At 50.7% G+C, this 14,195-nt stretch overlaps 1 protein-coding gene across 3 annotated transcripts in view; it reads right to left on the bottom strand.

Annotated features, from left to right (window-relative positions):
• The window catches only part of LOC105187074 (zinc finger protein 608), a 207,018-nt gene that overhangs the window by 124,813 nt on the left and 68,010 nt on the right, over positions 1 to 14,195 (bottom strand). For all 3 annotated transcript variants that reach the window (XR_003112543.1, XR_003112544.1, XR_003112542.1), the window contains exon 3: positions 6,133 to 6,200. The gene's annotated coding sequence lies outside the window, so the exon portion shown is untranslated. The remainder of the gene's footprint in view (positions 1 to 6,132; positions 6,201 to 14,195) is intronic.

Genomic DNA, 14,195 nt, shown 5'->3' on the forward strand with positions numbered 1-14,195 from the left:
ACGATCGTTTCACTCCGCGAGCGAACGAAGATAGGCAGCGGGGCCGAGCGGGTGAAGGGGGGCCGGGGGGAGGGAGGGACCGAAACGTTATATTTATCGAACGATTTTCCACTTATAGAGAGCATTACGTGGACACATAGAAATCGCAAACACGAGGCGCGTGTAAATTTATAAACGCGGCGCCACGGTGATGTAAATTGATAATTCGGATCTGCCGCGATCTCCACCTTCCGAGCGCACACCCACGCACGCACGCACGCACACATACGCATATAGTCAACGCTGCTATCGAACTCATCTAGCGTTAACGGTTTGATTAATAATGAAATACCGTATAAATATTTGTCCTCATTAAACAGCGCGCGCGTCTCGGTGACTCAAAGCGGGCGAGAGCGACAGAAAGAGTGAGTGAGAGAGAGAGAGAGAGAGAGAGAGAGAGAGAGAGAGAGAGAGAGAGAGAGAGAGAACGCCGCTACCGCTTTCAGGCGTGTCCTCGTTAAATTTTCGCGTTAAATTGAGCACTCTTAGCGACAACGTCAAGGGTCTCTCTTTGGTGTAACTGAAAGTGCGACGAGTTCTTTCACGGCTCATGGAGGGAGAGAGAGAGAGAGAGAGAGAGAGAGGAGAGAGAGAGAGAGAGAGAGAGAGAGAGAGAGAGAGAAAGAAGGGAGAAACAGGAAATTACATTTTTAACATCATCGCTCGCTCCAATGAATATTAAATATGGCCATGGTGGAAAGCGAGCGAGACAAAGACAGAGAGAAAGGGAGACAAGACGACAGAAGAGAAGAAGACGGACGCTCGGTCGGAAATTTCATCTCCCGATGAACGTCCATTGCGCTCAACAATCTCCCGAATCAAACCGATGTGAACCCGGCGGCAAGCAACTTGATAAAAAAAAAATCGCAATATGGTTCGATTGTACTTCGTTTGTACTACTTTTTGTTTCGTTTGTACCTCGAAGGATAAAAAGATAGGGGGCGGGGGAAAAATCGTCTTAATTAGAAAAATGAAACTCTGGGAAGCAACAATAAAGAAGAGAGAGAGAGAGAGAGAGAGAGAGAGAGAGAGAGAGAGAGAGAGAGAGAGAGAGAGAGAGAGAAAGAAAGATCTAGTGGCACATGGTGCTTATTTTCATGGTAGATCCAGTGAGATTTAGTAACATATTGAAATGTACCAATCAGAATACATCATTTCTAGTATGCCACTAGATTTTACTAAATCTGACACGAAAACACAAACGGTACAACCGGGAGATACAAACGATTCTCTTTCGGACGGCGTTGACCGTTTTCGGATATCTTATACTTGCTTGCTGGGGCTATTTTTCCCCCTTTTCCTATCTTTTTATTCTTTGAGGTGCAAACGAAACAAAAAGTGGTACAAACAGGTACATACGAAGTACAATCGACCCATATTGAGAATTTTTTTTGATTAAGTTGTTTGCCAGGTTCACATCGGTCCGAATCAACGGCGCCGCGTCCGCTCGTCGAGCGACGACTCTTCAAGTGTGACGCGCGCGAGCGCTCGAGTCGCGAGCGATAAGAGCGGGACGGAGCGCGGGGCGGGGGATCGATAAATCATCCGCTGCGCGAACGTAAACATTATATATAAGTGAAATATTAGCGCGCGCGCGCGCGCGATTCGTCGCCGTCGGCAGAGAGCTCACAGGATCGCGAACGTTGCGGATTCGCGCCGCGCCGCGCGATATGCGATTTCGCGTTTCGACAAAGCGTCATCGATCATCGACTTTGAATTCTGCCGATAAATCGCTGTTAAGCGTCATCGCTGGTAAATACAAGCCGCGTGCGCTCGCCGAGAAGTCAAATGCGGCGAATCGAAAGATCGCGGTGAGCGTGCGGATTAATGAGCGACGCTCCGTATCCCTGTGATTAGTCGCTCGCGCTGATAAATTATGTACGTCCGAGAGAGGACTCTCGCGTGGAGAAAGAGAGAACTCCTCTGAATAGGAGAGAGAGAGAGAGAGAGAGAGAGAGAGAGAGAGAGAGAGAGCGAAGGGGGGAGAGAAGAGACACATCGACACGAGCGACATTCGACAGGCAGTTCTCGATCGAGTCCGCATCTCGTCAATTTCCGATCGCACTCGCGGCGAGTCGAGAGCACATTGAAGAGCACATTGGCGAGAAGCGCGGAGCAGGACGATGGCGATTGTATCGTCGGTGTTTGCTAAACATATTCGTTCGCACCCACAATGTCCAGTCGCGAAAACTGTCCGCGTCCGATCGGCGGATCGGAAGCGGAACGCGCGACGAGCGAGTTACGCGCATCGGTTATGTCACCGTGCGCGCACGCATAAAGATTATTTACTCGGCTTATTCACCGACGCAAAATCGCTGCACGTGGCCGCCTGCTGCCGCGGTGTTCTCGACGAAGTTACGGGTTTTTTTACGATAATCGTGATTGACAGCCGCGGTCGCCTTGTGCTGAGCGCGCCGCGATAATTACGCCGCGTAATGCGCGCGCGCGCGCGCGTTGAGACTCGTGGCGCTGCAAACGTCATCTCCGAATTCCGCGGGTTTATCGACGGCGTGTTAACGAGCTGCGCAATCTGTCGCGAGCGGTAAAGAGGAAGGGGGAGGGGGACGCGCGAAAGTCTCCTCCTTCAAAAAAAACTCATCGGTGAAATAAGAAAGGAGGTCGCGGCGAGGAGGTTGTCGATATGAATCGATATTACGTATCAGCGCTCGTTCATTGTTACGATATGAATCTCTTTAATATTTATTGTATATTAATGAGCCTCCTCGCGTGATGGTAAAGTAAGAAACGAGCGAATAAGTAAATAAACAGGTATGTTTGATTGACAAGCCACGCGCGATCAGCCGCAAATTGTTGACGAAGCGCGTGTCTTAGCAATGTGCTCTTTGCTTTCTGTTTCTCTCTTTTCATCTCTTTTTCGCCTAAACTTTATGTCTCAAGCCAGAAAAAGACAAGGAATAAGGAAGAAACGGGAAACAGAGAGCATACTGTAAATCAGACTTTACCGTTTCGGAGAAGACATTTCGCTCGCACGGCGCTTGTTCGGCTCTTGCCATCTTTATTCTCTCTCTCTCTCTCTCTCTCTCTCTCTCTCTCTCTCTCTCTGTCGATCGTCGTCCGACATGATTCGGGGATCGATAGAAGAGTCCTCTCTCTCCCCGACACGCCGATGCGTTACGAGTGCAAACGAAGCCACGTCGTTGTTTACACCGAGAACGTATTCTCTCGATCGATCGAGCTCTCCCCCTCCCCGGCCCCTCTAACGCGCCTCCTAAGCCCCTCTCCCTTGTGGCGGCGAGCCACGAATCGATTTCGGTGATTCCTAAATTCCCGCAAAGTCGACCGAGTTGCGGTAACGCAATAAGGGAGATTGATACGGCGCGATTACGCCTCGATTCGCCTCGGATAATTTAATCAGACGGTTCTCGCCGCCATCCGCGCGGATTAAATCGATTTGCTAAAAATTTATCGTCCCTGAAACAGCCCACCGCCGCCGCCGTCGTCGATGTCGACCTTCTCGTCACCCTCTCATTCACTCACTCACTCACTCACTCACTCACTCACTCTCTCTCTTTCTCTTTCCCTCCCTATCTGCTCGTTCGGCCCCAATTCCGGTAGTTTGACACTAATTGGCGCAGGTACGACCTACCTACCTACCTACCTAGCTACCTAGCTACCTACCCCGACCCCACCTCGACTATATCTCCATTACGCCGCTTACAGATATACGCGGACATTTACCGTTAGCTGGTAATACGCGCGCGGAGGATTCGACAGAATAGCCATTTCGAAAGGGGCGGTGGCGAAGCGAACGGCTCGACGAGAGGATATGTCCCCTATTATCTCCTCCGCTCGTGGGGAAAGTCCCCGGCAACCCTCCCCTTCGCCGCTGAACGACCTCCCCCAGCTGCGCTCTGCGGGGCTCTTTCGCCACTCGCCGAGTCTCATTCGATTCTCCCTGAAATTGCCTGAGGAGGAATTCGCCGTGACTCCGTCGAGGAAGTAGCCGCCGCCCCCGTCTCCTCCTCCTCCTCCTCCTCCTACCTTGATTCCCGGAACTTCTTCTCGCCCCCGTATGCGACCGCATCGTTTCCGATTCTCCGACATACATTAAATCTCGTTTGGGCAGGATTGTTTGGGAATTGACTCCCTCCTCCCGGCCACCCAAGCGCGCTCGCATCGATGTCGAATGCTTATGAGCGAATTTTATAGGAACAGCGCGGAAAGGGAAGGGAGAGGAGGGGAAGCGATATGCTTCGCGAGTGAAGTCGCTCGTAAATTTTCCGGAGAAAGTTCCTCGAGTAGATAAGTAGATAAGGTAGGCAGACAAGTGGGTAGGCATCTGACGCGGAAGTTGCACGAGGTGTGATATCGAGCTGCGAGAGTCTCGCAAATTGACTTGGCGAGTAATCCGCCTATTGGCTCGTCGTGCAAGTCCATGAAAAGGAACGCGTGTCTCGCGAACGCAATCTCGACGATTGCATCGTCGTCGCCGTCGTCATCGTCGTAGTCAAAAGTAACGCGACGAGAGAGGGACGACGACGCAATTCGCCGAATTGCAGCAGCGCGCCGGATGAGGAAAAACGCAACGACACAAGAAGCATTTTCGAAGCCTGCGGCGGACAATCCACGGCGAAAATCCACGAGGGACGGAGAGACGATAAGCGCGTTGTTAGCCCGCTGACTAATTACCGAGGCAATTTTCGCGACGACCGACGCCGCGCAGCCACGGAAAAAGTCCGTCTCGACGGCAAGCGGAAACGTTCCTCTCGCTGCCTCTCGCGCGCGCCGAGAACTCGCCGAGCAACGAAATGGGAGTGAAGAAGAAGAAGAAAACGAAAACGAAGACGACGGAGACGATGACGAAGACGAAGACGAAGACGACGACGACGACGATGACGAAGACGAAGACGAAGACGACGACGACGACGACGACGACGACGAAGAAGGAAAACAGAGAAGGAACCCCGACTCCGATAACGGCGAGGAAGCTATCGCGAGCGTCGTAAAAGCTGCAGTCCGCAAATCGTAGATTACGTGCGAAACGGCAATTTGCATACTTCGCGCGTAAAACGAGCATACGTTTAATGCCGGCCGCAGCGGCGATACGCGAGGCTCCGAAATTCAATTTCCGCGATGATCGAATGATTTTCGAAGGGTCAACGAGAATGCATGCGCGCGTCCGTAAAAGTGCAGACGTTATATGATTGCCTGCCTCCCTCCCTCCCTCCCGACGCAGTGGTTCGCGGAGGACAGGCTGTTTCCGTGCGAATTACGCGCGTATGTACACGCACACGCATGCACGCGAAAATAAATCCGTATCCACCGGCGCGAGAAAAATCGCTCGCTCGTTTCGCTCGCACGCGGCCAGAGAGAAGAGACCCGCCGCTTCCTGCGCGTTTATCCTTATTTGTTGATCGCGATTCAATTTGCCCTCGCGATGACTTATGATTTCCGGCGATCTATCAGGCACCTTTTGAGACGCGGGCGGCGAAGGGGAAGAGAGAAAGGGAGAGCGAATATGCGCGCGAATGGGAAATGCGAGCCGACACAGAAGATCCTCTCTGCGTGTTCCGTGTCTGCCCCCCGCCCCTCCTCTGACCGTGTTCGCGCGATTTCTCCTCGCGCGCGCGTCGAATTACCTCTCATCGATATTCAGCAGGCCGCGAAAATTAATGCTCTCATTAAGACTCAGCGACCTCCAATCTAACGTTCTAATCGCTCGAGCGGCGTCTCGATATGCGCGTGCGTACATATTATGATTATCTGGTCTATTCGTTTGTCATTTTGACAGCTCGACCAGTCGTATCGTATCGGGTTACACATGTACCTTATCACATCCAAACACAGTGGGAACGACTGGAAAGGCCAGGCTCGACCTGGTAAACGTCTCGGGCTTTAGAACGAAGCTCGTGTGCACTTTGTCGTTACGCAACACACGTTTCTTCTACTCGACTTTCACGCTTCATTACCACTGCGGCGTGTGTAGAGTACACGCGTACTACACATGGAAAATCCGTATTGAGATATATATATATATATATATTTTTATTTATTAATATATTTATTTATAAATAATATTTATATAATGCGCACATTTTGGTCCACCCAAAAGCGTCGCACCGTTCCACTCACCAGTTCTGCATCTCCGATCAACAGTTGCGGCTCTCGCGATAAGTCCCACGGGAACAACGCTGGCAAACCTAAAAATACAAAATCGATAGGCTATCATAAATAAAGCCGATATTCCCGCGCGACAGTTTGCCGCGGGCATAATAAGTAAATTACGCGAGCGGTATTTAACATTTATCCCTATTATAACCTCACGCCGAGGTGAGCAATCACGCGATTACCGCGCGGCGAGTAAACAATCTCGGGCGTAATGGGTTTTCGAGAAATAAGATTAAAGTAAAAATAGGCTACCGGCAACAGAGCGTCGATGATAACGGCGGGATAATTAAACGCGCCGCGCTACGATGTTTATCGGCGACCGTACGAGGGAGAGAGAGAGAACATACGAACAACCGATGTAAACTTGGCAATCAACTTGATAATAAAAAAAAAAAAAAAATTCGCTATACGGTTCGATTGTACTTCGTTTGTACCTGTTTGTACCACTTTTTGTTTCGTTTGTATCTCGAAGGATAAAAAGACAGGGGGAGGGGGAAAAATAGCCAGCAAGCAAGCATAAGATATCGCAAACGGTCAACGCCATCCGAAAGAGAATTGTTTGTATCCGTTTGTACCTCAAAGAAATCGGAAGTACAGCATCTTCGAAATATGTCGGAAGGTTACTTTCGTACTTCCGGTCCCTTTGAGGTACAAACGATTTGAAGGGAGATACAAACGGGTACAAACGATTCTCTTTCGAATAGCGTTGGCTGTTTTCGGATATCTTATACTTGTTTGTACCTTGCTGGCTATTTTTTCCCCTCCTCCTATCTTTTTATTCTCTGAGATACAAACGAGACAAAAAGTGGTACAAGCGAAGTACAATCGAACCGTATCGAGAATTTTTTGTTTTGAATAAGTTGTTTGCCAGGTTCACATCGGTATACAAACACAGCAAATTCTCCTCCTTGCGACTGTACGAAATGCGTGTTATTTTTTCGGGGGGGAAAAAAAAAAAAATGAAATAGAAAAAAAGAGGTTAAAAGATCAATGTTACGTCGATGTTGGCCTTTTGCCTCTCGCAGGGCCGCAGCGGTCATCCCAAATTCCGCCGAGAACTCGAAAAACGCCGCGAGCTTGGAAACCAGCGGCAGCTGCTTTAAATTTAGATTTGAAAGCCGAAAGACGCCGTTCTGTGAGTCTGACGAGAAATTTTGAATGGCGCCGCCGCCGTCATGGCGCAAAGGGGCTCACAGAACGCGCGACCTGCCCACTGCCGACGCGGGAGAGCGGCACGGTGTACACATCGATTACAACGTCGTGTTCCTGTGGCCCTTTGCGCTCTCGGCGTTTCTGTTACGAGCGCCGCGTGTTTTACACGCTTATCTTTACGAGCCTTCCAAACGGCGCGCACGAAAGGGCGCGCGCGTGCAGAGATGACGGGTCACGCCCGGCTTTTCCGGCGAATGGAAAGGAGCGTTTCACGCGATCGTTTCACGGGGACTTTAATTTCTCTACTCTTCGCGTGCGAGTGCAGCTTCTCTTCCGGGAACGTGTTAACGAAAGTATTATTTGCGGAGCGTGTATGCGCTCGTCGCTGTACTGCTCTTTCTCCCTTCCTCCCCCCCCCTCTCTCTCTCTCTCAATTGGAGTAATAATTGAGATATGTATTTGTACGTTCCAGCCGGCTCAAAAGAAAAATAATCCCCCTCTCCGTGGCTGCCCGAGCCAGCCATCGGGCTGCGTATGCACCATCATCATCATCATCATCATCACTGTCATTATCGCGCGGGCATACAAACACACGGAGAACGTGTTAACGCGAGTCTACTGACACATCATTCGAAATCGCTCGGTGACGTGGAGTTTCTGGGATCGACCGCGACAGCCAAGATAGAACGTCAAATATATACACGACGTTCAATATAAATATCGTCCGCTCGAGCGCGCTCGTCAAGCCGAGAGGTCTTGGCGTTTGCTGTCGACGGACGCGAGACTCCTCCTCCTCCTCCTTCGGAGGGGATACCAATTCCGCTGATTCCCGACCGGCATTGTCATCACCCGGACGATCAAAGATCGCTTCTATTCGACGTATCTTCGTACATCCCGCGGTTTACGTCGGAAATGCTCGCCAGCTTCGATAAATTTCAAGGACGATAACACGGTGAGCAGAGCGTGTACTCATTGAGAACTTGGACAAGTACCGATAGCATATTTGCTTTTGGCGATCAACCAAGACGCTCAAAATCGTCATTAATCGCCAGTAAAATATCTCGTGCAGATATTAATCAAAAGTTTACAAGATCACCCGCTACGGCGAATCGAGAGATTTAAACTTTCGAGTATCGCGGCAGAATTTCTCCAAGCGTTCGAGATGTTAAAAAAAAGTACTCTCCATGGGCGACGGGGCAAATTGAGATTGGTATCAACACACAGCTCAACGCAGGGCCCGTACTTTTCTCACTTTTTAAGCATGCATCGTTAGATACATCTGTTGCAGATCCCCCCTCTGTCAGATGATATTTCGCTCACAACTCGAAGACAGACGTGTCTCGCGCAGGGATTTTCACTCGCAACTCGTCGCAACAGACGGCCGCTTTTATCGCGCCGGCGGCGGCAGCTGCGTCTATATTCGGATACTTCGATATTACGTCTTTAACGACAAGACGAGAGAGAAGCCCCCCGCCGACCGAGTCTTCCGGTCGGACATCGTCGTTCGATGGCGCTCGGATCCGCTTGGGAAAAATAAACGTCGGACTCGCGGGGAATCGATGTGCGCACGCGGGGACCGTCGTATAACCGCACGGGGCCGAGCTTTGCTAGGAAGCCGAGCGACGCGATAAATATCCGAACGGCCGTAAAACCGGGCGTTAATGCACGCCCGGTCGATTTGTTTAATCCGGTCGATATTCCGCGGTGCGGCCCGGGCTGCTGTAAGCCGCGCGAGCGCGAGCGTGCGATGCGATTTGGCAATTCCGTCGCCGGAAATAGGCTCGTAAAAGTGTGTAACGCGACAAACCGACAGTGACACACGTTCGCCGCCAATGCAGGGAGGATGGGAGAGAATGAGAGAGAGAGAGAGGGGGGGGGCTGACGGGGAGGCAGGGAGAGAGACATGCGCTGCGATACTTTACTACAAGTATCGATACCCTCCGCGGCCATTCCGAGTCTTGCTTCCACATCGACGTTCGTGTTTTTGCGAGCGCTCGCGAATGAACAGTGATGTTTTCGTTGCGGAATATCGCGCCCGGCACGCTGACACCACACCGGTAGAATTGATTGAAATCTAACGGAAAATTGATTCTCCGTTCGATCCCAATTGGCTCGTTTATTTATCGAGCGCGAGAGAGACGCCTCTTTCCGAGAGGGGGGCAGAGGAAAGGGAGGACGCGCAAGCGATGCGTAAAATTAGCAAGTTAATGTACGGAACAAGCGGGCGATACGGCAAAGTCATAAAATTAGTCGACGAATTAACGCGGCCAAAAATTGCTTCGTAAATCCAGGCGGCGCACGACATGTCCGGGACAGGCTTGAAACTGTCGAAAGACTCGAGCGAAATTATCGTCGAATTATACAGCGATTAACCGTCTCGTTTTCTCTCCCCCCTCCCTCTCGCTTTCCTACGAATAAGACTCTTTCATTAGGCGCGCTTTTGAAACACACGCACGCACACACACGTTATACAGAAGATAGACGCGGACGGAAGAGGGAGAGGAAGGGAGAAACGCAAATCACTACGTCGCCGCCTAATAACGAGTTTTCCATACGGGCCACCATTAGAGACAACGGTAATTTGTTATACAATGTGACCGACCAGCCGGCCGGCGCGGCGCGGCGCGGCGCGATGCGCGCACGTGACAATACTTTTATTACTTTTCGCCGTCGAGGACAACGTCAGTCTGTCACGTTCTCTCTTTGTCCTTTCTCGTTTACCGTTATTACGGGTTTTATCCTCACCGCGCGGCATTAAATCGTCTCGTCGGAAAATACCAGTGCGAACACGTCTCCCTCTCTCTCTCTCTCTCCCTCCCCCCCCCTCTCTCTCTCTCTTCCGAGCAAAGGGCCCGTCAAATGGAGGACGTCTCTTGCGCCAGGATTTCGATTAACGTTCAATTTGCCCAACTTTTTATTTAATACCGAAGAACTCTCGCCGCGTAGAACAAATAAGATCCAACTCGCCCCCCCCCCCTTTTTCGTCCCCAAATTCGAAAGGATTGGACACGTTCGTCGCAGCGCAAATACGGAATGACAATAGCGGAACGAGGTGTGCGTTTTCCCGAGTGTACTTATCGCGCGCGCTACCAAGTAATAACACCGACTTTTTATCGCTCGCGCCGACAGTAGCGGCGCTCGTTTGCGGGACCGGCGGACGGACACGCGGAAAAACCGTTAAAAGGTCGTTAGGCACGAATTATGAGCCAAGCTCGAGCTAGTCAGCCGCGCCGGAAATCGCGTTTCGCTCCGACTCGACGGCGGAACGGGGAGGAGGGGGCGCCCTCTCTCGCGGCTCTGGGATATCGCGAGTCCAATCATCGGCGATAAAAGAACGCAATTCCTGCTCGCATTCGCGGTTTATTTCTTCGTGTCCCGCAAAGAAGCCGAGTGAGACACCCGACACGCCCGAGCGGACAATAAGCGGCATAAAAATTTGCGGCCATTATTAAACGCGGCATTCGCTTTCTTTGGCTCGAGACGGAGGGAGGACGGGGGGGGGGGGGAGAGAGAAAAAGTCGCACGATTAAATGTCAATGCTGCACACGTTGGAATGAGAAGAGAACTGGGATGGGAAAGAGAGAAAAAGAGGGGCGAAGGATCGAAGAAAATACCGTCTGTCGCAACAGCGATTTCTAAGAATGCGCGCGTTAAGTGGCGATAATACTTTTACACGCAATAATAATAACAATGAAATAATAAATTAATTTCTTCACAGGGCGGGGAGGGAGAGCTTCGGAAGAAACTCAATTCAATTTTTAAGCGCCGCGACAAATACGACATCTGTCGTGTGACGAAATCTCTCTTTTCTCGCGCCGCGAAACTTTGCGCGGTGAATATTTAATCGCAGTAACGCGATTTCGTCCTATTCTCGCGTCGACGATATTTCAATTACATAAAAGAAATAAAAAATCGTATCTAAACGAGTGCGCGCACGCGTCAGTGAACGTTCCAACTTGTGTATGTGTGTATATGAAAAGATTGAAGTAAAATGAAGTAATAATAACTCTGAAAATGGATAAAAACTCGCGTATACGTTCGCGCGAGCACAATATCGGTTTCGCCTCGTTTGAAAGGCGCCCCTTCGTTTGAAATGGCGCGACGATAAATTTCAGAAACTATCAGCTATCGAAACAAGCGTGCGTGCGTGCCATGTCGCGCCGGCGAGCGAGCGAGACATTTTTCAAAGCGCGTCACTCCGCGGCTCCCAACAATGCAGACTTTAATGTCTAACGGCGAACAAGCGCAGCTTGCGCGCTGCGCAACTAACATCGCGCGCCTACCATTCTTTATTTTTGTATCAAGGCATGCAAACACCGACGATTGCACGCGTGCGGCGCGCATTAGCGCGACGCACTCGCAATCTCGACCGCTCGCGGAAATATACCGGCTGCGTGTTAATCTGCCGAGCGTGGGCGATGATATCGCGGAAAAGTGTCGTCGCGACAGCGTGTCTCGATTCGTGATTCGCGCCCGGCTTCATCCCGGCTTAAGCCGGGCCGACAGCGAGGATGGCTGACTAATTAAAAATATTTATGTAACAAAACGAGAGCGCACTCGTCGGTGAATTTTGAAAAAAGAAAAAAAAGAGAGGGAGAGCTGGCTCGATGTCGTCGAATCGGTCGTCTCGCGAAGAAAGCAAGAATCAAGCGAGCAAGAGGATACGACTAAAATGTGTGTGTGTGTGTGTGTGTGTGTCGATTTTTCGTTCTGCGCACATTTCGCCGACGATTAGCATAATATGCGTTTATGCGTCGCTCTGTCTGTACATGTTATTCTCGCGTCACCGTGGCGATGCACAAAAGATTTAAATCGCCCCGAGTGTAACCCTCGACGTTCCCCCCCCTCTCTCTCTCTTTCTCTCTCGCAAAAATGTAGCCCTTTCTCCGCTACAAATAACTCAAGAGCCGGCGAATGTGCCTTCGGTTGGCTTTTTCCTCGCTAAACGGAGCAAAAGTAGCGCTAAGATAAAACGTAAACCGCAGCAGGCAAGCAGAGAGGGAGGGAGGGAGACAAACACATAGAGAAAAGGAGCGAGAAAGAGAGTCTGGGGTGCTTTCAGACGCGACGTAAGAAAACGCATAAGCCACGGCGCGGCGGAGACAAGACGATTTGTCCCGACTCGGGAGAGCGAGAGAGAGAGAGAGAGAGAGAGAGAGAGAGAGAGAGAGAGAGAGAGAGAGAGAGAGAGAGAGAGAGGGAGGGAGGGAGGGAGGGAGGGGGGGGAAGAGAAGAGGTGAGCTCTCGGATGGCAACTTGAATATTACAAGGCCGCTCCTTTATCTTTGCATTGATGCCGACGGCGGGCGGGCGGGCTTTTACAGGCGTGTCGACGCAAGTACCGATATATTACAAGCGCTTTTCCCGACGACCGGATGATGGAAAAGAATGCGACGACGCTGCTTTCCGAGGAATTCCGTCGGCGCTTTGTTTACCGGTCGGCCGGCGCATTCGGGTCGCCGATTTCGCGCGCCGGCTCGCTCGTGTGATTTTTCACGCAAGGGAAACGTGCGAAATTGTCCTATCGCGCCCCTAAAATCGAATAACGTGGGGAGCCGCACACTTTACGGTATTATTTCCGGGTTCAACAGTCGCGATCGTCCGACAGTTGTTGCGTCATCAGCGACGCAAAAATGGCGAGAAGCATAAAACTGCGGGATGCGCGTTGGCGGCTTCTCTTGTGCTGCGCTTTGTGTTATTATTTTGCAATGCCCGGAATACATACGCACGTCCGCGGCGATAAAACATCGAGGATGAATAAAGTGCGTAAACCGGAGACACAGGACTCGGGGCGTCTTTTCCTCGTTCGAAGGAAGTGGATGTGAATGGGGCGTGGGATGAGGAGTGAAAAATGACCAGTGTTACCGCGAGGTTCTGCTGCTCGACCGGCACCGACGGATAATACAACACATTTCGACGAGAGAAAGAGACAAGAGATGGACGAGGCAACGGCAATTTTCGCGTTTGACTTTCACCGGTCTAGTTGTTGCGTTTCAGCGCTGTTAGGTCGCGCAATTTTTTCCCTGCAGACATTCGTAACACTGAACGGTTCACGTCCGGTCGGTCAAAGTTATCCAAGGCTGAGCTTATCTCAGAGAGAGAGAGAGAGAGAGAGAGAGAGAGAGAGACGCGATGTCCGACGAGATCTTCGACGTTGCACAACAGCAATAAGTCATACAGTTTAATATTAACGTCGGCGGTGACTTTTCGCCGGATGGTGATTTTATTAAGCGTAAACAAGTTTTTCCCTATAAATGTATTAATTGGACGTTGTACGCGGCGAGATCCGATTCGTCGGAAAGCGCGATCGATATCTGCATATTCGCATATCGACGTGGTGGACATTGCGACGCGCAGACGTAATTTCTAGAGAGACAAAACATTTAAAGATCAAGTCGGAGCGATCGCGACGATCTCAAGCGGCTTGGATAACTTTCGATAATCGAGCTTACGTAATGTTGCACAACATTATGATAGACGCGGAGGACGGATGGCCGGGCGCATCAATAAACGCGAAGTGGAATAAAAGGGAACAAGAGAGAGGAGAAATGAAACGAATATACACGGGCCTCGTTATGTTAATATATCTAAAAATGCTCACGATCGCCTTGAGGCGTGTAAAGGCAAAAAATCGCAAAGTGGCTTCTCTCGAGATAAGAGAAGAGAAATATAGAGAGAGAGAGAGAGAGAGAGAGAGAGAGAGAGAGAGAGAGAGAGAGAGAGAGAGAGAGAAGAAAAAGATAGCGCATCTCTGACGCAACGCGCTCTCTGCCCGTCGGACGAGCACACGTCTGCTTTTTAAAGCTCCTCCCTCGTTGTAGCATCATTATATGCTCCGATAAGTCCTGTAATGCCCTTTAATAAGTGAGTAGCTC

This window comes from Harpegnathos saltator, unplaced genomic scaffold (genome assembly GCF_003227715.2).
Source record: "Harpegnathos saltator strain DR-91 unplaced genomic scaffold, Hsal_v8.6 scaffold148, whole genome shotgun sequence".
In the NCBI taxonomy this organism is placed as follows: domain Eukaryota; kingdom Metazoa; phylum Arthropoda; class Insecta; order Hymenoptera; family Formicidae; genus Harpegnathos; species Harpegnathos saltator.